At 35.7% G+C, this 23,945-nt stretch overlaps 1 long non-coding RNA gene across 4 annotated transcripts in view; it reads right to left on the bottom strand.

Moving 5' to 3' along the window:
- Window positions 1–2,558: 2,558 nt before the first annotated feature.
- LOC140610713 (uncharacterized) overlaps window positions 2,559–23,945 on the bottom strand; it is a 46,856-nt gene continuing 25,469 nt past the window's right edge. For 3 of the 4 annotated variants that reach the window (XR_012012267.1, XR_012012266.1, XR_012012278.1), the window contains one exon: window positions 17,049–17,316. This is a non-coding gene — a long non-coding RNA (uncharacterized lncRNA). Of the gene's footprint in view, window positions 2,751–17,048; window positions 17,317–23,945 lie in introns of those variants that run through there. The other variant, XR_012012270.1, reaches the window with a different exon arrangement.

Here is a 23,945-nt window from a genome sequence, read left to right as displayed (position 1 = left end):
TATTCCTCTGCATGAACATTTATCACGTTGTGTAGTTACTACTTGTTTATGAGACTCTCTCCTCTATAGGCTTTGAACTTCTTAAGTTTGAGGGCCCTGTCTTAACCATGACATCTCTAAGTTTAATGCGATGTGAACTTCTTTGTGAAACATGCACATTTTAAATAACCTATAAAATCCTCCCTCCCCTAATTACAAACTTGTGAACTGGGAGGCATTCCCAGAAAAACAAATGACTACAGCGCTCAATGTGTTGTCTCCTTTGTATTTTGCAGATATGAAGCAAAGCAACATCAGCTTACCTTCCTCCCAGAACAATAAATATATGTAAATTTGGTGAATTTAACAATTAGTCTTTCCTATTGAATACCTGCAGACTTGTACTGAGGATTGGCCCCACCATCGACTCAGATTGAGAAAATTTGTTATGAGGAACATTCCCTTATCTCAGCTGTCTTTGATTTACTCTTTAGCTTGACTCCCAAGTGGAATCTTTTGATTTTAGTTCATTTCATGACTAATGCTGTAAGATGCTGATTGCTTGAGTTAAAGTCTCTTTGCTTCTCAAGCCATTCACATGTAATCACTAACCAAAGAACAAAACAATGTCAGCTTTCCAAGATCTAAAGCACTCTGTGTAGTGTTCCCAGGTTGGCTACATACGAAAGAACTGAGAGTGATAGTAGGAAGGTGTCTGGCCTCTTGAGCTTCCCTGAAGGGTGTGTTCTAGGTCTTGGTTCAGATTTTTGAACCTCTTTTGTAAAATTATCACAATATGAGAATAAAAGGCTGTAGCCTACTATTGCTCAATGACCACCAATGTCTTCATGAAAACATGAGTATTACTTTCCTACAGCTGCCATTAAAAAAAAAAATAGAGTCTGAAAATCAACACTAACTTATTATCTTATAGTTCTGGAGGTCAGAAGTCCAACAAATCCTCACTGGGCTAAAATCCAGATGTCTGAAGGGATGAATTCCTTATTGGAGGCTCTATGTGAAAATACGTTTTCTTACTTTTTCCAGTTTCCAGAGGCTGCCCACTTTCCTTGTCTCATGGCCCTTTCCTTCATCTTCAACACCAGCAGTGTTCAGCCAAATCACTTACACTTCCATCTTTCTGGTTCTCTCTTTTGTCTCTATATTTCATTTTATACGGACACTTGTGGTTACCTTAGGCCCACCTCGGTAGTCTCCCTGTATCAACATCAGCTGATTAGCAATCTGAATTCTATGTGTAACATTAGTCTTCTCTGCCGTATAACCCTACAGATTCTAGGCATTGGGACATAGACCTCTTTGAGAGGCTGTTATTTGGCCTACCACAATTCGTAAGAAAAATCTTGATTGAAAGTTGCCGGGGAAAATACAGGATGCCCCAACAAGTTTGAATTTCAGATAAAGAATATAATTTAAAAAAAAAAGAACATAATTTAATAGTCTAAGTATGAACTATGCATTTTTTAGTAAATGTTAAATATTCCATGGAACATACTTCTATTTTTTAAAATTCATTATTTATATGAAATTGAAATTGAACTGGGTGTTTTGTATTTTTGTTTGTTAAATTTGGCAACTCCACCAGGGATAGAAGTAAGTAATCCTGGTTTCTGTTCTAGCAACAAAAGCATCATAGGACCTAAAAGAGTCCACTAACTGACACTCATTACAGTGTTGTATTTAAAAGTGAAATATATGATTTCAACCCTATGGGAATTGTTAAGTAAAATGTAAAGGATCTTTTTGATGGAATAACTGTGCCAACTAACATGTTATCTTCTTAATTCTCTAACAGAAAAGTCATGTGACAATGTCATGAAAAAAAAAACAGAATACACATTTGCATACAAGTCATAACAACATACACAAAATAGTTTAGGCTCATGGAGATATTGGAAGCAAATGCTCCAAAATCTTAAGAGTGATTTTTTGCTTTCTTGGTAGGAATAAAGGTGATTAAGTTTTCTTTGTACTTTATTCCTCCTTCCTTATTTCATGTATTACTCTCATTATGTACAGATATAATAATATATGATATGAGCAGATAATGGTAAAGTGTATCCTGCTTCTCCAAGAAGTATTATTTTTAAGATAGAGCTAGTTAGGCTACACGTATGCTAAGTATCATACGTGAACTTTGTTCACCATTTATGCGTGGAAAATATTACACATTTTGTATCGTGGCCATTCTTCAAGTTTTTTACACTCCATTCTGTCCAAAAGTAAACACCAAACTATAGTCTGTTTCTTTTAAATTAAATTTATTCAAATGCCTGTTGGCTTAATAACACTTGAGAAAACATATCACATTGGGGGCATTTAAAGCTGTGATACAATCATGCAGATAACAGCATCAGGAATCATTGTCACACAACTTCAATGCCTTTGTTAATTAGCAACATTTGTGAGAACCTGGTCATTTCCAGCAACTTGCTCTTTTGATTAATGTCTTGAAAGTAAAGCCAGCTGTTAATTATGTTAACAACCAATTCCTTGGGAATCATCATAATCCATTTTAATGGACTGACAATTATTATTAATCAAACCCAGAGACCTGAAGAAGTGTTACAAATTTGAAAATTCAGCTTTACTGAGCATCAGGGGATAAGACATGTATGCAAGCAAAGAATGACAGAAAATTTATTCTCATTTTTTTTAATGAAGAAAGCAGGGCTTTTTTTCTAATTATGTGAGTCGTCCTTTGATTGTAGTATTCAGCTAAGCCTCCTTTCATGATGCAAAACAGCGAGCTACGGGGTGGAAAAAGTAATTCAGAATTAGTTGTTTGGCATGCTGAAGAAAGAAAAAGGATGTTAGACAGAATTCAGCAAGAAGCAGAAAAACAAAACATGATATTGTGGGCATAAGTTCAGAAGAAAGGTCGTTGGAAGTAGTAATAAGCTAGAAAAGAGGACCAAGGGGAACTCTGGGCTTCCCTTCCTATCCTCATCCTCTATCACTCGCTACTTTTAATCATTTGTTTTGGCAAGTGGATCAAGAGATTTATGACTTTCAAACCACTGACATCATAGATAATGACACAGGCATTAATTCCTGGTTCTGGAGCCACAGGCTTTATTGATGATAAATATTTGGTACATTTGAAAAAATTAAAAACTCAAATGAAAGAACCTTAGCAATTCTGTTTTGCATTTCTGGGTAATAGATCTATATGAGTAGCATTCATTCATTCATCTATCCAGTGCTAATTACATAGCTTCTACTTTGTGAAAGACTCTACTGAAAATCCTGCAGACATTCAGATGAGCAAGACAGATAAGGCCTTGCCCTCAAGGAGCTTACTGTGTTTTGAAGGGAAAGCAAACATGTAATTAAATAAATAAATACATAATTTAAATAACTTTAGTTTGGTAATAAGAATTGTAGAGAAAATTAAGAAGGGTGATGCGATAGAGATTTAGTAATGGACGGGGAGGGAACCTTCACTTAATGGGATAAACAAGGGAAGATTCCCTGAGAATGTGATATTTGCACATAAACCTGAAGGACTGGAAGGACTGGCAAAGACCTGGCGGAAACAGTATTCTGGGCAAAGGGTGCTAGCACAAAGTTTCTAAGGTAGTAAGGGGCTTGGTGTGTTTAAGGAACCAAAAGACCCGTGAGCTTGGAGCATAATGAACACTGAGGTAAAGAATGGGAAAGTTTGAGCTGTAGCCCGGCGAAGCCCTTATCTCAGAGGAACTGCATGGCCGTGGGAAGGGTTTATTCTGATTGCACTGGAAAGCCACTGGCAGAGTGTTTAGCAGATCAGAGACATGATCTGAAGTCTGTTCCTAAGAGCAAAGTTTTTTTGGGGTGAATAATGACAGACAATTGATGACACAACCACAGGAGTAGATTCTAAAATCAAATTGTATATTTCTCACATATTTCCAGAAAAAAAAAAAAACAGTTAACATAACAAAAAAGAATTTGGTTTTGAATTGATAGGCGTTAACTCATTGAATACTCTTTTCTTTGTGAAGCTGATTGATTATTCCAAAAATTTCTGCCCTATTATAAATACCCAGCCATATAATCATAATAGTAATCCATCCTAATTTGCTTGTCTCTGAAGCTAGAAAGAAGTTTTCTGGTTATATATTTATTCAGGGTTCACAGCACAGACAGGGCATTGGAATATGGCAAAGACAAGGGCCCCCAGATATTAGGCAGGAACTATGTCCACTACAGGCTAGTTCTCCACTGACCACTGCCTTCTTATTGTGTTTGGTTTCCAACCTTACTCTCTATCTTTTTATCATTAGCTTAAGATCTAAACAGTCTTTGATAATTATCTGGACAGCCTGTTAGAAAGAGCCCCAGTGGGAAGGTTTGAGGAATATTATTACCAGGAGGTTTAAAAAAAAAAAAAAGATGATGAATTCCTATGGATTTTGTAAACAAACAAATGAAGAGCCTGATATCTGGAATCATAAAATAACTTGCTCTAGATACTTGAGCTAATTTGGGACAGAAATATAACTAGAATTCAAGTCCTCCATCTTTTATATCATTTACTTTCCAATGCACCACAGGGCACTTCCTGGTGTGTGTTTTCATGGAAATCCAGTCTTATCCACAGGGCTAGAGCTTCTTCCAGGAACTTTGTTCTTCTTTGCTAATATATACAATAAGCCACCTGAGCCTATGCCTATCAATCAAGGTTTAAAACAAGCAAAAAAAAAAAAATTCTTTACCTTTTGCAGTTTTCAGGATTTTAGGAAAACATCTTATGTAAGACACACACACATACACTCAATACTATGTGTGAACTAGAAGTTTTAATCCTTTCATTGGCTTTGTTGTAGATCATTATTTCATAGGAAGATGAATAAAATGGATAAGAATCTCAGAGAAATTCTGAAAACAAGACTGAACACAATTAAGAAATTATGTGCTTTTATGATTGACAGTTACTTTCTTCTCCTGGTAGAACAAAAGTAGACTCTGACTAATATTTCAATAATGTAAAAATATTGGATCAAGTTTTACTCCGATACTGCTGGTACTAACTGTGGTGTAGATGAGAGCTAGACTAACTTCTTGCTTTTGCACGAAAAAATGTAATGACTTGGATGCAAGAGTCCTGGCTGCTCATTCCAGCCTAGTTCTAGAGAGTTCTGTGATCTAGAAGAAAATACTGGGTTATGCTAAGTCCTCAACTGTGGATTGTAGAAAAAGCTTTCTAAAGTCCCTCTTTATTTCTATAATTCTGAGAAGTTGCATAAATGGAAAAAATCATGGCTTGTGAGGCTAGTCTTAACTGCAGCACTAACTAGCTGTGTGTCTTTGTGCACATGTCCTTCCCTCTCTGAATTCTAGCCTTTTCATCTATATACATAAAGGACTATGACTTGCAATTTCCCGTATGGATTAAAAATTCAACTTAATGACTACAAAGAAGATAAGGCTTTTTGAATTATGTTGTTTTTCTGTTCGGAAGATGACTTTGTTCTGTATCTGTCTTCCCAGGCCTCTTACCCATTAAACATGTACGTTTATAGGGTGAGCAGCTGGGGTTTGTAGCACATGCTGTGATATAAGAAAAGATATCATAGACAGGATAATGTACAGTTTTTAAGAGATGTATGTATATTTTTTTCTAGGTTTGGAAAAGATAGCCTGAAAAGAATTTGAACTTCTAAGTATTCACATATTTTAACCAAATTGACTATGCCTGAATATGTAGGGCTTACATAGGTCCTAATGCATTTCTCATTGTAGAGCATTATCAAAGGATAAAAAGGCATATGGGTCTTTTCTACATATAATAATAATAAATATTTTGTTATGTATTTTAGAACTACAGAAAAATATAAAAGGCAGCGCAGTTCTAATTCTATTACCATAGCCGTATTGGGTTACTATAATATTGGGGTATCACTCTTATATTTGTGTATTTATAATTTAGACTGTAATATAAATGTTTAGTATCATATTGAATTTTTAAAATGTAAATTATTTTAAATATGGCAACATGGTTTTTAATATCTTAGAATTCTTTCTTGGCACTAAAGAAAAACTAACGCTTATTGAAATTTTTTTATTTTGTTTTCCTGATTCTTAATTATTTGTTTTATATTTCTAATCTTCCTATTATTTTATACTTTAGCTTTGCCATATTGTATTCTATAAAATTCATTCAGGCATTAAACAATAGGTGCTTTCTATGTGTCTGGCAGAGTGTTAGGTTCTGAGAAACCCAATAATAATTAGCACATAGTCCCTGTCTTTGAGGACTTTACATTTTAGCTAGGGAAAAATCATGCAAAGAAGGTAAGAGATGTCAGTGTAAAAAACAATAAATAAATAAATAAATAAATAAATAAATAAATAATAAATGAATAATAAAGACCTGGAATAACAGAAAATAGAGAACACTTAAATCTATCTTGTCAGAATTAAGGAAAGAAATGAAGTTGGAATTGCATCAGAAATAAGGAATGAACATCTATCAGACCAATTGTGTGAAAGAACATGTAAATGCCAGTACATAACGAAAAACCATGATAGGGGAAATTGTCTATAGTTTCCCAGACCAGCTCAAACCATGATGAGTGACGACTGGTAATGAGTTAATAAAATAAGCTAGGGTCAGCTAGAAAGCTGTACGTATTATGGGAATGGATTTTGAAAAATATCTAATAACACTAATGACAAAGATAACATTTACTTAATATTTGCTCCAGGCTATATACTGTACTAACCACCAAATACGATGTGGTATTACTGTATTCATCTTAGAAAGAGGTAAACTAAGTCACAAATAAAATTAAGTAACTCAATTGCACAGGTGTGGTGATGAAGCTGGGGTTTTAACTCAGTGGTACAGGACTCTATACGAGGTCTTCTCACCAATCTCTTAACCAGAGCTCCACGATACTTCACTGTAGGCCATGACATGCCTCTCTATAGACATCAAAGAATTAGAAGGAAAGAAGTTAAAAACCATGCTGTACAAAGACCTCTCTATGGAGAAGGAAATATTTGTTTCTTCCTCTGGCAATCTCCTTTGCTTCCTATATTGTGGCATCCTTGAATTACAATAAAGAGAACTCCTTTGATTTATATTTAGCTGAATTTGCTTCCCAGCACACATCTCAAGAAAGTTCCCTGCAATTGTTTAAAACTCTTTTTTGAACACAGGCCAAGAAAAATACTTTTCTCACCAAATTCCCTCATTTATCATTTTTGTACTAGGTCCTCAAGCAAATATTCTCATTTTTTTTCTGTGATATTAACTTATTTATAGCAATGATAATATGTACGTAGTAGCTTCACCCACGGATAACATAGAATGTTCAGCTAATATTGATCATGTGCTGAATGACATAATTTCAGGACCAAGATTATGCCTTACATGTGGACCTTGTCTGATAAATAAAGGAGCCACTAGAAAGTCCATTAACATTCAGCAGCATGGCTGCAGTGGTAAGTTTGCAGGAAAAAGAGGCTTTGGGTGAATGTTTTGAAATCTTTGATCTGTTTATGAGACCAAGATATGTGAATAAAGCTTTATGAGTTTCCCTAAATTTCACCTCAACTCAGAGTCTTCTTATTCTTTCTTTAACTGCTTTAACCAACTGGATTTTTTCAAAAGCACTTGGAGTATGTGTTCTACTTTGTGAACCTATAGTTTATTGATATAGAGATGTGAATGACTTGAAAAATACCTATGAGGAGGTAATGGAAGTGATTAAAAGTTTGAGAAGTAGGTCATAAAGGAAAGACAGGGAAGCCAGGAAGAAGTAAAGAAGAATGGGTACTTAATAAATCTTTATGTTCTAGAAGAGATGGTGTACAGATGGAGACAGAGAATGTTTCCTCTCTTCTCATTTAGACCAAGAGAAAACAAGTTGTGCTAAAGCTGAAATATGAGAAATTAAGGTCTGACTTAAATATGTAGAGTTCATATCTACTTCATAAAACTAAGGAAGGGGGATGCCTGGGTGATTCAGCGGTTGAGCATCTGCTTTCGGCTCAGAGTATGATCCTGGAGTCCCGGATCGAGTCCTACGTCCGGCTCCCTGCATGGAGCCTGCTTCTTTCTTTGTGTCTCTCATGAATAAATAAATAAAATATTTAAATAAATAAATAAAAATAAATAAAATAAGGAAGGATATTATAGAATCTTCTCTTTGCAGTTTTTTTTTTAAACATAGTAGTTCATTCAATTTAAGTAATATAATACAAATGTATGACTTGAACCCAAGTACCATGTAGAAACAAATAATCATCTATCTGTTTGGGTGAATGGGGGACCATAAAGAATAAGTAAATCAGTGCTAAAATAGAGATCACTAGATGGAAGAATGGCAGCCCTGACATATCTAGTATATAACTAGAAACTGGAGTGTAGCATCAGGGGCTAGAAATAAATACACAGAAGTCATAAGGTTATAGGTGATATTTTGAGAAAATAAAAGTGAGTGAAATCTTGAATAAATATTCATAACAACTGAGTGTTTTGATGAAGTTAATCATATGATCAAATCCTAGATTTTCTGTTTTGACTATAGAGATAAGTTTTCTTCTAGCAAACCCATGTATACAACAACTAATGTAGATGTATATTTTATTTTAAGTGTATTTTTCCAAGTTTTTTTTTTGTGTGTGTGTGTGCAATAATAATAGGTATTAAGAGATAAAGAAAAAATAATGCTGTTAATTCTGAGTCGATTTATACAAATGTTTACATTGGAGAGCCAGACTGCATATGTTGAGATTGTTCTAAAGTGGAGCCCATGCAACATATGAAATGGTGGTAAAGCATTTGACTCAATGCTTTCTTCTAAGAGCTGATAATCTACCTGAGAGAGAAACACAGCATAAGAAGTGGGGAAAATAGTTATTTTAACACATGGCACCAGAATTTATATACTGGGAGGGGGTCTCTTTTATTTATATGGTCTAAAAAAGGAGACATCTACCTTTCAAATATGAGGGAAGGATTTTTTAACAATAGAATGTTTGAGATCTGTAGAAAACATGAGGAGAATTTGATTTTTGTTCCTGATGGGGAAAGGAAACAAAAAAGATATCCAAAAAAAAAAAAGGAAAGGAAAGTAGAAATCTTAATTATCTATTATCTATTATCTTAATGAAGATAAAAGCCAAGAAATGCGATGGTCTTTGTTAATAGTATGATGTTTAAATTGAATTAAAATAGTTTCTCTTGATAAAATCCCCTGTGTCTTCTAAGTAGACAAAATAGGTATACTCAGTGTGATCTTCAACCACTGTTTGTAACTAGGCTAAGCGTGATGGTTCATTTCATGTGTTAGCTCAACTTGCCAAATGATCCCCAGATAGCTGATAAAATATTTATTTTTAAGCATGTTTGTGAGAAGGTTTCCAGAAGAGATTAGCATTTGAATCAGTGGACTAAGTAAAGAAGTTCTACACTCCCTGGTGTGAACAGACATCATTCAAATGATTGAGGGACCAAATAGAACAAAAAAGTGGGAGGAAGGGCAGATTTTTATTCTCTTTTCTTCATCTGAGATGACCATCTTCTCCTGCCCTCAGATATCAGAGCTCCTGGTTCTCAGACCTTCAAATTCTGGGACTTATACCATCAAGTCCCCACATTATCAGGGCTCTTTGGTCTCAAACTGAATTGTTAACAACTGGCTCTCCTTGTTCTCCTTGTTCTCCATCTTACATAACCACATGAGCCAATTCCTAAAGTCTTCCGCCTCCACGCCTCTCTCAATCTTTCCATTCTATTCTATTCACTGTATTTCTGTGAAAAACCCTGGCTAATACACTAGGTAATTCAGATTAAACACCTGTTCACAATAACAAAAAATGACAGTCAAGAGGCTTTATTTTGCTCAAAGGTATAAAGAAGTTAACAAGGAAGAAAGGATTAGGGGCCCAGAATTTAGGGGGTGATAACTCCATGCTTGTTCTAGGAGCACTTGCCAATTGCAGAAGAAACTGCTGAGAGCCCAAGAGGTCTTGAGATACTCATGAACCTCATAAAATGTAGAGTTCAAGGTATACCATAGGTAGGGACATACTTTAGGACAGGACCCTGAAAGGTTACATTTTTAAAGAAGGGTTGACCTAGAAATAGAAGCCTCTGGCATGGATGAAAACAGCTCAACACATGTTAATCCCTAAAATTGGACCTATGTCATATGGAATCACTAGCACCTCTAGACACCTTGAGGAAACAAGTTTGCTTATTCTCTGAAGAAATATAACATTATTGTAAGTCTCAAACTATCTTTACAATTTGTTCACATACATTGTCTAGTAGTCAATAAAAAATCATCAGTAACACAAGAAAAGAAGACAGTATATACTAAAACAAAACAAAACACTCAAAAGGACTCCAGCTAGTAGAGATATCTGGAATAACTTAAAATAACTTAGTATGTTTGAGGCAATTAGAGATAAGATTGAGAATTTTGGCATAGAACTAGAAATCATTTGTTTAAGATTTTATTTATTTATTCATGACAGAGAGAGAGAGAGAGAGAGAGAGGCAGAGACACAGGCAGAGGGAGAAGCAGGCTCCATACCAAAAGCCTGATGCGGAACTTGATCCCAGGTCTCCAGGATCATGCCCTGGGCTGAAGGCAGGGCTAAACCACTGAGCCACCCCAGGGATCCCATAGAAATTATTAATTATTATTATTATTATTATTTTATTTTATTTTATTTTTATTTTATTTTTTATTTTTTATTTTTTATTTTTATTTTTTTTAATGAAGGAACCAAATAGAAATTCTGGAATTGAAAATAAAATATCAGAAATTAAGAACTCAATAGATTGTCTTAACAGAGGACTTGACATAGAAAAAGTGAGAATAAAGTAGAAAGGGGCCAGAAGAAAAATTTTAAAAGGACAGAGAAATGCAAAAGAGGGAATAAAAAACATAATGAATACAGTGAGAAGAAATAGAATGTGTAATTGGAGTCCTAATGTAGGGGGGAGAAAAAAACAACAAGACAGACAATATGTTAAGGAATAATAACAGAAAATATTTACTAACTTTTAAAGACATTAAATCACTTCATCGAAAGATCTCATAGGGCTTCTGATTCTAGATACAATAGAAATACATTCCACCATAATCATTTCACAAACAACAAAATAGAACAAAACTATAGAACCAAGTTTTCTAAAACAGATGACAAAACACTCTGAATGTTGCAGAAAAGGAAGACTGTCCAGCAGCCTCAGGATCTGAGAACCACCACAATGGTATTTCTCCTCTGCAGCTTCAGAGATTGTAGACAGCACCCAGTCTTTCTGCACAACCGTGCAATAAGGGGGTAATACACACTCCCTCCTTCCCAACAATAGAGCTGAGCGAAGGGTTCCAAGGGGAGGGAGTTACAGAAAGAAATTTGCAAACTCTGGGCATGACTTCCTGAGCGGATCTCTAAGTGGCTCATACTTGAAACTGACACAAAACAACACAGCAAACCTTGAGAACTAAGGAGGGATCCAAAACACAACCTAGGATTCAGGTTAGCCTCTGGGAAACACACAACTGGAGCAGAGCAAAATAGCACTGCAAAGGCTTTGAAAACTAAATTGACATTTTAAATTTCACTTATTTATTCATGAGAGACACACAGAGAGAGGCAGACACAGGCAGAAAGAGAAGCAGGCCCCCCACTGAACAGGGAGCACAATGTGGGACTTGATCCCAGAACCCCGGGATCATGACCTGAGCTGAAGGCAGATGCTCGACCCCTGAGCCATCCAGGCATCCCCTAAATTGACATTTTAATCACAGTTAACAAAAATGTGCATTCTGGACCTAAACAGGTTTGACTGTTTGCTAAATAGATTTCAAGAGGAACTGGGGTCTCATAATATAATACACATAATATTTAGGATAAAATCTCAAATTACTCATCATAGCAAGAACCACCATGACTTCAGTATCCATGAGAAAAGACCATTGAAAATTGTTAACACTGAGCTGGCACAAATGCTGGAATTGTCTGACAAGGATTTAAGGCAATATATGGACTGAATGTTTGTATCCCCTCAAAATTCATACCTTGATCCCTAAACCCCAATGTGATGATATATGAAGATAAGACCCTTTGGAAGGTCATTAGAATTAGATGAGGCCATGAGGGAAGGGCTCTACTTTGATGGGATTGGTGCCCTTGTAAGAGGAGATACCAGAGAACTTGCTCAAGCTCCCTCTCTCCTTTTCTCTCTCATTTCCTGTCATGTGATGACACAGTGAGAAAGTAGCAATCAGCTAGCCCAGATGAGAACTCTCACCAGAACCTAACCTCGATGGCAGCTTGATCTTCTAGACTCCAAAACTATGAGAAAATAAATTTCTGTTGTGTAAACCACTGTCTTTTCTTTTTCTTTCTTTCTCTCTTTCTCTCTTCTTTCTTTCTTTCTTTTTCTTTCTTTCTTTCTTTCTTTCTTTCTTTCTTTCTTTCTTTCTTTCTTTTCTTTCTTTCTTTCTTTCTCTTTCCTTTCTTTCTTTCTTTCTTTCTTTCTTTCTTTCTTTCTTTCTTTTTCTTTCTCTTTCTTTCTTTCTTTCTTTCTTTCTTTCTTTCTTTCTTTCTTTCTTTCCTTCTTTCTTTCTTTCCTTCTTTCCTTTTTTGAAGCTGTAACAGACTAAGAAAAATAACCTTCATAAAAGTGCTCTAGCAAGCAATTGCAAATCCTATTGAAAATAAATGAAGAAAATAGAAATCTTCAGTAAAGAAGCAGAAGATAGAACAAGATGAAAGTTTTGAACTGAAAAATATAGTAATGACAACCACAACAACAAAACATCACTGGATGAACTCAAGAACAGAATGGAGATGGCTGGAGAAATTATCAGTGAACTGGAAGACCTATCCAAATGAATTGTCCAATCTGAAAGCAAATAGTAATTAACTGAAAAAAATTAAATAGACCCTGAGACCACAGATATCTCAGGAAAAATAGCAAATATGGCATTCATGTGATCAAAGTCCCAGAAGAAAAGGAGAAAATGTAAGTCTGGAAAAAATATTTGTGTTATATTGGCATAAATTAGGTATGTAGAGATAGAACAGTATAGATTCCAGAAATAGAGCGTACCTAAAAGACAATTGATTTTTGTCAAAAATATTAAAGTAATTTAATGAAGAAAGGAAAATCTTTTCCATAAATGGGATTGGCACTAGATATTGATATTTAGAAAAGATAATAATTTTAAACCATATATATATTTATATATTCATATATATATATATTTGAAATGGAACATGAACATAAACACAAAATCCGCAACTCTAAAATCTCTAAAAGAAACTATCAAAGGAAATCTTTGTGACCATGTGGCAAATAATGTTCTTCAGGCAGAGTTCCAAAAGAAATCATTATAAAGAAAAAAAAATAACAAATTACATTCAATAAAACATTTTTTAAAATTCTGACTTTTGAAAGACACTGTGAAGAAAATAATAAAAAAAAGCCCAGAGCGACATATTAGGAGAAAATATTTTCAAAACATATTTGTAACAAGAGACTTTATCCAGCTTAGATAAAAAATTCATGGTAAGAAAACAACCCAATTTTTTTAAATGGGCAAAAATTTGAACAGTCCACTAAAGATGATACACAAGCAGCTAATAAGCATATGAGAAAGTTCTCAATAACATTAGTTATTGGGGAAAATGAAATTAAAACTATTGATTTACTAATTAGACAGCTAAAGAAACTTAAAAGACTTGCAATAGCAAGTTTTGGTAAAGATGTGGAACAACTGGAATTATTAAGCATTGCAAGGGATATAAAATGTGAAAACCACTTTGGAGTATCTAAGAACAACTTTGAGTGTTTCTTATAAATGTAAATAAATAATTTCTAAAGACAGAATTCTATTCCTAGATATCCACCAAGAGAAATGAGAACATATGTCCACATAAATATTTGCACAAGAATGCTCTTAGAAGCTTTATGCGTAATAACTCCAAATTGAAAAGGACCAAATTGTTTACCTACCAGTAGGTAAGGAGGTAAGCAAACCGCACGCTATTCACTCAACCAAATAACTATTCAACAAAAGAGAAAATAACATGCAAAACTCTCAAAAACTCTATGATGAGTGAATGCAGAAATATGCAAAAAAAATATTTCTCTCTACAATTCTAGAACAGGAAAAATTAATCTCTAGTGGCAGAAAGAAGATCTTCATTTGTTTCATCTGGAATGAGATTATGGAAATGGATATAAAGGAGAACAGGGAAATTTTGGGGATGATGAAATGATGTATATCTTGAGTATAGTGATGGATGCAATGTTCTAAATATTTTTTTTTCAAAATTTACCAACTTTTTATGCTTAAATGAATGTATTTGATTGATATGTATTAAACCTCAATAAATTGTATGTACATACTATTCATATTATACACACCATATGATACATATGTGTGTATATACACATGTGTTTGTGGTTTTTAAATATTTAATTTATTTGACAGAGAGAGAGAAGGAGAGAGCACAAGCAGGCAGAGAAGGAGAGGGATAAGCAGACTCACCCCTGAGCAGGGAGCCTGACTTGGGGCTTGATCCCAGGACCCTGGAATCAGATGTGAGCCGAAGGTAGATACCTAATTGACGGAGCCACCCAGGCACCCTGACATATGTTTTTGTGTAGATGTGCGTGTATTTTCTTTTTTTTTTTTTGAATTATTCATTCATGAGAGACACACAGAGAGAGGCAGAGACACAGGCAGAGGGAGAAACAGGCTCCCTGTGAGGACCCTGATGGGGGACTTATTCCAGGACCCCGGGATCACAACCTGAGCCAAAGGTGGGTGCTCAACCACTGAGCCACCCAGGTGCCCCATGTGTGCATTTTCACAGAAAAAAAAAGAGTGAAATATTTATCAGTGTTCCCTAAAGAAAGATTTTTATAGGAATATAATTCTTCTAGAAAGTCCACTACTATAATATAGCATGCAAAGTACGAAAGTTAAAAATAAACTCAAGATGGATTAAAACCTAAATTGAGACCTGAAACCATAAAAGTCCTAGAAGAGAATGCAGGCAGTAACATTTACGACACTGGCTATGACAACTTTTTCTAGATATGTCTCCTGAGGCAAGGGAAACAAAAGCAAAAAGTAAACTATTAGGACTATATAAAAATAAAAAGCTTTTGCACAGTGAAGGAAACTATTGACGAAACAAAAAGGAAACCCACAGAATTGAAGAAGGTATTTGCAAATGACATACCTGATAAAGGGTTAGGATTGAAAAAATATAAGGAGCTTATACCACTCAGCATCCAAACACCAAATAATCCAATTAAAAATGGATAGAAGACGTGAGCACACATTTCTTCAAAGAAGACATCCAGATGGCCAACAAACACATTGAAAATATGTTTATTGTTACTTACCATCAGGGAAATGCAAATTGGTGCTACAATGAGATATCACCTCACATCTGTCAGAATGGCCCAAATCAACTGCACCAGAAACAACAGGTATTGGTGAGGATGTGGAGATAAAGGAACTCTGATGCACTGTGGGTGGGAATGCAAGCTGGTACAGGCCCTGTCGAAAACAGTATGGAGATTCCTCCAAATGTTTAAAATAGAGCTACCGTATGACCCAGCAATCATGCTGCTATTCTTTACCCAAAGAATAGAAAAACACTAATTCAAAAGAATACATGCACTCCTATGTTTATAGCAGCATTATTTATAGTAGCCAAAGCATGGAGGCAGCCCAAGCATGTGTCCACGGATAGATGCATGGATAAAGGAGATGTGGGGTATGCATGTAATGGCATACTATGCAGCCATAAACATAATGAGATCTTGACATTTGCAAAAACATGGATGGAGCTGGAGAGTGAAATGTTGAGCAAAATAAGTCAGAAAATGACAAATACTGTATAATTCCACTCATATGTGGAATTTAAGACACAAAACGAATAAGCAGGGGTAGGTAGAGAGAGTGAGAGAGACAGAGACAGAGAGAGACAGAGAGAAACCAAGAGACAGACTCTTAACTATAGAAAATGAACTTATAGTTACAGAGAGGAGGAGGTGGGTGAGAGGATGGGTGAGATAGGAGGTGGGATCCAGGAGGGCACTTGTCATGATGAGCACTGGGTGATGGATGGAAGTGTGGAACCACTATATTGTACATCTGAAATTAATAGTATACTGTATGCTAACTAACTGGAATTAAAATAAAAACAAACAAACAAAAAAGAAACTGAAAAAAAATTAATGTCCACAGAAGCAGACATCTTGAAAATCAGAAAAATAATGACTGCAACAGAGAACAGAGACTGCTGAGGTTGCCATGGGGGTGGTGGTGGTGGTGGTGGTGGTGAGGGAATGGACAAAATGGGTGGAGAAGAGTGGGAGATATAGGCTTCCAGTTATGAAATAATTAGTCCTGGGAATAAGACGTACAACATAGGGAATATAGTCAATGATACTGTAATAGTATTTTATGGTGGCAGGTAGTGGCTACGGTTTGGGTGAGCATAATATGTAGAAATGTTGAATCAGTATATTGTAAACCTGAAACTGAAGCAATATTGCACGTCAACCAGAGTCAAACAAAACCTTAAAAAAAAAAGATTCATTATATGACTATCAGTGATATACTCGGTGGCCTTCATAATGTTTTATCTTAAAATTAAATTAATCTAATTTTAATTAAATTCAGTAAAGTATGTATTGTTTAAAGACTTTGAATAGTATTTGATGGAATAAATACTGACTTTCTAGGGCAAACGAATTTCTCAATGTGACAATTTTGTAAAGCTAAATTATTATTTTACTAAGCCCATAAAATTCAAATATATTTTTATGTGTTATAGACACATCTGGAAATGATATATTTCATTTTCTTCTGCTGCCAGAAAGATGACTATCAATGCTAATTTCCTTTGTAAGAAAATTCGGAATGATCTCCTGGATTAGCTTTCATAAAATTGTTGCTTCACTATTAACATAGTTGTGATATTCTTTAACAGGCACATTTCTACATCTTAATTGGCTATTAAATATGGAAAAAAAGGGAACCTCAAATTTGATGTAAATGATATTTGATAAGTGTGTCCTTTAGTGACAATTAATTATTTTAGTCCTTGGTAATATTCCCAGGTCTCTAGAGAAAGATGGGGGGAAATCCAATTTCCTTACAAAAAAAATCTGTGTTTGGGTTAATGTTCCTTTCTGAATGAAATTGTGTTGCTTATTTCACAATCCCAAAAGTTTACGATTATTAAGAAAAGTAACTTGCATTTTGAAGATAATTTGAGATTTCCAAGACGTTGAATTTCTGTTTCCTTTTGTATAAATGTGGTAAGCACCTAAAGAACAATAAAAAATACAAAATGCATAAACAAAATTAGACACCTATTTTGTTTGTAGCTAGCTGGCATAGAGTCCTCAACTCTACTTCAAACAGATTTATTAACAAAATTTGAAGGGCTTAATAATTTTCAAAGAAAAATATTGCCTCTGGAAGTCAAGGGCCTTTTGTGTTGTGAGCCAAACCTGTCTTCTGTGTTCCAGATACTTCTCAACTTTCTGGTGGGAATTCTGCAACATGCCGTTTTTATTAAGGCTAAGAATTATTGGATCAAATGTGGATGTAAACCCTAATTTTAAAAATATAATTAACAATACATACTTGAAAATATGTATTTTATTTCCCTAGTACCATTTGTTCCTCATGTGAACAGGTCTAAGTTTCATGTAGCTCTGTAGAGAGCACTTTCTAAGCTGGCCAGTAATCATCACAGAGTACCCATTGCGTCTGTCCAGGGTTGTGTGTTGAGTGAATACAAATCAGAATTCTTTGTTTTTCCTCTGTCCCACTGACTCAGGAAAATAACATACAAAAGGTAAAAAATGAGTAATTTCACCCTTCTTGAACCTACACTTTCTCCTCACCTCGCCCCAGCCCCATCACAAATATTACAAATCCTACTGTATGTTGAATATCTTGGCCTTTTTCTAATTAAAGGCGGCTGCCCAATTCCCCAGGCAGTGCAAAAACCCTTCAGGTCCTAAAAAGAAATGACTTTCAATCGAAAAGCTAGTAAATAAGTCAGTTTGAAGCCCAAAAGCAATTATCATTACAGGGAGGTATTTTGTTAAAAGTCCATCTTGAGTTGGCTAGTTTGGGTTTTCTAGTAATTGGAAGGCAGACAGACAGAAATTTCAATCCCAAACATTCATACAATTTCTCCACATTATAATGACACTTAAGTAAAGATGTTTTTGCTAGAGTTGCCTAAATAGCAAGTGTTTGTCACTCTCAAAAACTCTGTGGAAAAGAGATGATTCTATCTTAGACTGCATTTATATAATTCTAATTATATCTATATCACCAGGAATTTTAACTGGTTATATAATGCAATTCAATTCAGGATCCGAGACTTTATTTGATGCAAAGCACGGCACTTATCTTCAGAAGGGAGATGATTATCAAGGTGGTTAAAGTACAAGAAATTTGAAATCTGCAACAGAAGGAGACAAAATCTCATTACACAAAGCGTAGGAGAAATCTTGTAAACAAGAGGCAAAGGGCCATGGAGATAGGAAGGAGAAAATGAAGCAGCTGGACCTGGGAAAAGGGTGAGGTAATGAAGAAAGATTTCATGGAGAAAGTGACATGTGAGGCAGTATTTGCAAGACAACTTTATTTCCACAGGCAAAGCTGGAGCAAGAGGGCTTTCTAGAAAAAGGAATGGTTAAAAGCCTGGAGATGGAAAAGCACGGGGGTGTGTTATGGAAGCAAAAACCATACGGTTTCAATAAAGGGGAGAACATGAATACGGTAAACGTAGGCAATGTGTCTTCACTGCAATCTGCAACAAATATGTGAGATTTCTCGTTTCTGAGACATGGACAGCCAATACATTATGTTTTGCAGGGAGTAATATGATAAGAGCCATTTGGGGAGAAATAAATATATCGACATGGAGAATAGAATGTTGGAGCTGGAGACACTCAGTGTAGAAGCTATGACTCACCAGAGGTGGCTGAAGCAAGAGAACTAGAGGAAATGAGGGCTGGATTCAGTCAGACGCCCTTGGCATGAAGAAAGGCAGCAAATGAGAAAGGTGTAGAATGCACAATTTACAAAATGCTCAAAAAGGGTGAAAAAAAGGGAGGGGTGTCATTATGAATCAAGGTTTAAGACCTCAACATTTGGCAAGATGATTGGCTAGAAACAAACTTATGGAATTCAGTTGGAGATATATTTAAAGGAAGTGGCAGTGAGGATAAATGAGCAAGAATTCCTCTCACTCTCATAGCATCAGCCAGCACTGCTATAAAGACAAGACACTAAAATAACATTCATTCATTCAGAAAGCACTTATTCTCATTGTGTGTCAACTATATTTCAATAAAATAGCGTCTCTTATAAAAGAGAAAATAATTGAAAATGTTGCATGCATTTTTTTTGGTGTTGCATGCATTTTGATGAGTACTTCACACAATGAAAATAATAGTTAATATTTATTTAAGATATTTTTGGAAAAAAATATATTTTTGTATGCCAGGGCCATTCTCAATTATGGAGTCATTTAACCCTTACATCTCTACCTGATAAAAGAGCAAGTTTAGTGGGGTTGGGACACTCAGCCAAGGACACCAAGCCAGTATATATCACAAGCTTGACAGAAATCATTGTCTGTTTGCTTCCAAAAAAATTATTTTAGTCTGTGTTATGCCATCTAAATTGCTATTGGGATCCAAGGAGTTGCAGTGGGTAAAATGGTAACAAGAAGGTATCTTAGAAGGCACTGAATATGTAACTGAGTCTCAAGGAATGAGGGAGGCAGTTGCATGTAAGGCATATCAGGAGTATCAGGAGATGCCAGGTGGGGAGGTCCTTCTAGACAGTGGTAACAGCCTATGCAAAGGCCTTGAGGTGAGAAGTAAGGCACATTTAGGGACCTGTGACTCATCATAGGGATTATTATTCTGTCCTAAGATGAGTCTCTGGGGAAGTGGATGCTATTTGGTCACCCTATCATTGCCATTACTCTTTGAAAATGATATCAGAAAATTATTAGGGAAGGAAAAATAAAATAAGATGAAAATTGAGAGAGAGATCAACCGTAAGAGACGCTGAACTCTAGGACACAAACTGAGGGTTGGGGAGGAAGGTAGTGGGGAATGGGGTAATTGAGTGAAGGGAATTAAGGAGGGCACTTGATGTAATGAGCACTGGGTTTAATATACAACCAATGAATCACTGAATTTTACCTCTGAAACTAATAAAAAATAAAAATTCCTTGCTCAAGAAAAAAAGTTATTAAACCAAATCTCAATTAAACAGTTGCCTCAATTAGCTTGTGTCTTACAAAATATTATTTTTTTTCAATAAGAAAAGAATTAAAAGTGCTCAACCCTCTTTCAGACAGTCACTTGGGCTAGGGCATAACTGAGCCTCAATCTCACCTGTTAGGTAAGGTTTGGCAAGAACATCTCTGAGGTCAAATAACTAGAGGAAAATCTACTCCGTTACTCTGATTTACTGTTTCTTTTAAAGAGGATCCATGGCAGGAACTATTTGAAGTGAAATATGGAGGCTTTGACCTTCTCTTTTGTCAGTTATTTTGGGGTGGGGATGGTAATCAAAGGTTTATGGTCCGTAATACTGCGTGGTTAAGATAGGCAACAGGAGGTACTTTTAAAACTATTGATCCTGAGACATACTGCCTGGGTTGGGATCTTGATTTTTATGAATTGTGTGACCTTTGGCAAATGTAATTGTTATATCTTGCTGTGTAACAAGCTATCCCAAACTTGGAAACTTAAAATAATAAACATTTATCACACACCATTTATAAAGGTCAGGAATCCAGGAGAGGCTTAGCTAGCTAGTTTTGGTTTAGGATCTCTTATGAACTGGAGTCATCTGAACAAGTGCAAGAATCCAAGTTGGCTTCTGTGGCTATTGGCAGGAAGTTTAAATTCCTCACTATATGGGTCACGTCATAGAGCTGCTCACAAGTATAGTAACTGGCTTCCCTGGAATAGAGAGACAGAGACAGACAGAGAGACCAGGACAGAAAACAGAGTTTTTTTTATGACTTAGTCTTAAGAGGGACATCCCATCATGTCTGCCATATACTATTCATTAAAAATGAATTATTAATAGTCGAAAGAAAAATTGAGAAAATGATCCCATTGAAATTGAACCAAAAATAATAAAATATCTAGGAATAAACTTAACAAAATACTCTGATAGATATAATATATTGACGAAAAAAATTGAAGATGACATAAAGAGATTGAAGGATGTTCCAATGCTCATGGATTAGAAGAACAAATACTGTTAAAATGTCTCTACTACTCAAAGCAATATGCACATTTAATCCAATCCTTATCAAAATATCAAACAGAATTTTTCACAAAACTAGAACAAACAATCCTAGAATTTGTATGGAGCCACAAAAGACCTCAAATAACCAGAGCAATCTTGAAAAAGAAAAATAAAACTGGAGGTATCACAATTCCAGACTTCAAGTTTTATTACAAAACTGTAGTAATCAGAAGAGTATGGTACTGGCATAAAACAGACACATAGATCAATAAAACAGAATAGAAAACCCAGAAATAAACTCATAATTATATGGTCAATTAATGTTTTGATGGAGGAGGAAAGAATATCCAACGGGGAAAAGACTGTCTCTTCAACAAATTGTGTTGGGAAAACTAGACAGCGGCATGTAGAAGAATGAAACTGGACCACGTTCTTACACCAGACACAAAGTTTGAGAGTATTATGCTAAGTAAAGTAAATCAGTCAGAGAAAGACAAAAACCATATGATTTCCCTCATGTGGAATTTAAGAAACAACACAAATGAGCAGAAGAAAGGAAAAGCAAGAGAAACAGACTCTTATTTAAATAAAAGAACAAATTGATGGTTACCAGAAGGTAGGTCGGTGGTTGGGAGGTGGGGGGGGTAGGGAGGTGATGGGGATTAATGAGTGATGCTTATCATGATGAGCACTGAGTAATGTACAGAATTGTCGAGTCATTATATTATGCAACTGAAAGTAATATAGTACTATTTTTATTTATCTTGGAATTAAAAAAGAACTTAATAAAAATAAGAAACTAAAGGGGACAAGACTTATCCTTCCTTTCTTGGGATAGGAGTATCAAGGAATCTATGGACATACCTTTAAACCATCACAGAAAGTTACCTATTTTTTTTTTTTTTTAGTATGGGTTTCCCTGTCTGTAAAATGGAGATACCAGTAGTATCTACGACACAGGTTTGGTATTAGCCAGAGAACAGAACCAATAGGATGTGTGTGTGTGTGTGTGTGTGTGTGTGTGTGTGTGTGTGTGTAAGTAGAAACTGAGAGGGAGACTTTTGTTTATTATCAGGAATTGGCTCACACAGTCATGGAAGCTAATAAACCACAGGACTTGTACATGGCAAGCTGTAAACTCAGAGGAGCCAATGTTGTTGTTCTAGTCCAAATCTGAGGGTCTGAGAGTCATCGGAGAAAGTCTAGTATGAAAGCTTCAGGCTAAAGACCCAGGAAGAGACCATGTTTGAGTCTGAGTCTGAAGGCCAATGACCCAACTCAACACTGAAACAGCAGGATCCCCCTTAATCTATCTTTTGTTCCATTCAAATCTTCAACTAATTGGATGAGAAACACCTCCCAACACCACCACCACCTTTCAGAAGGCCAAACTGCTTTACTCAATGTCCTAATTCAAATTTTAATCTCATCCAGACACACCCTGACAGATGCACCTAGAATAATGTTTGACCAAACGCCTGGGCACTCTGTGGCCCAGTCTAGTTGACATAAAATTTACCATCACAGGATTGTGTCATAAATTTAGTTCATTGGGGGAACCTGGGTGACTCAGTTGGTTAAGTGTCTGTCTTCAGCTCAGGTCATGGTCACAAGGTCCTGGGATCAAGCCCTGTGTGAAGTTCCCTGCTCCATGGGGAGTCTGCTTCTCCCTCTTCCTCTGCTCCTTCCCCTGTTTGTGCGGACTCTCTCTCTCTTTCTCTCTGTTAAATTAATTAATTAATCATTAAAAAATATTAATTTCAGTTCATTGATAGTTGAAAAATGCCTAAAACAATGCATAATGAGCATTCGCTGCTCTCATTTTTGGATGAAACTAATTTCTAGAGAAGTAAAGTGACTTGCTGTTTAGCAAAACATATAAACTTTTAAATCTTAATTTTTCTTTCTGTTGCCATTCCTTTTTCCACGACTTTAAGGGCAGAGAATTCTAATTCACTTGCCCTATAAGCAAAGAGGCATCTGCATTCATTGATGGTGATACAAGATGTTGATGATATTTATGCTTTTTTGTATTGATCATAACCCTTTCTGGGTGATTCTCTTGGAAATGGACAGGCTTCATTAAAGTATATTAACAAATTGCCAACATTTGTTGGCAATCATCATATATGTCATCATATATGAGCCTAACATCCAAGGAGGGAAGCGTACTAGGTCAGGTTCACCAGGGTATGTAACAGCTTCACTGGGTTGTGCTCTCCTTTGTAAAAGCACCAAGAATTTCAGAGACGGAAAGGAGCCATAAGAGATAGGGATAGAAAGAAAGAGGGAGCTGGACATAGCAAGCCTTCAACTTTCCCCAAATTAACTCTCTCTCAGAGCGTGTGGAGAAAAGAGAAAGCTCTGTAAACCAAAGGAACAGTTGAAGCTCAGCTCCTGTGTTCTAACCGCTGGTCTGTAGGCTTCCTCTCAATAAGGCTTGTGTGGGGCCCATTAGCTGAACATGAAGAATCTACCCTGACAGTTTCCCACTGCACAGCTGTTTCTGAATGCCTTGGTTCTGGTCTCTGAAGAGGATATAACCTAGGGAATATTCCTTCAAATACATAAAATCTCCACAAACCCCAAAGTGCAGGTCCCTCTCACTTTTGGCAGGCAGTAAGATGTTTCAGCTTTCAAGCTAGAATTGCC

Source organism: Canis lupus, chromosome 2, assembly GCF_048164855.1.
Source record: "Canis lupus baileyi chromosome 2, mCanLup2.hap1, whole genome shotgun sequence".
NCBI lineage: Eukaryota > Metazoa > Chordata > Mammalia > Carnivora > Canidae > Canis > Canis lupus.
This window is presented reverse-complemented; position numbering and strand designations above follow the sequence as displayed.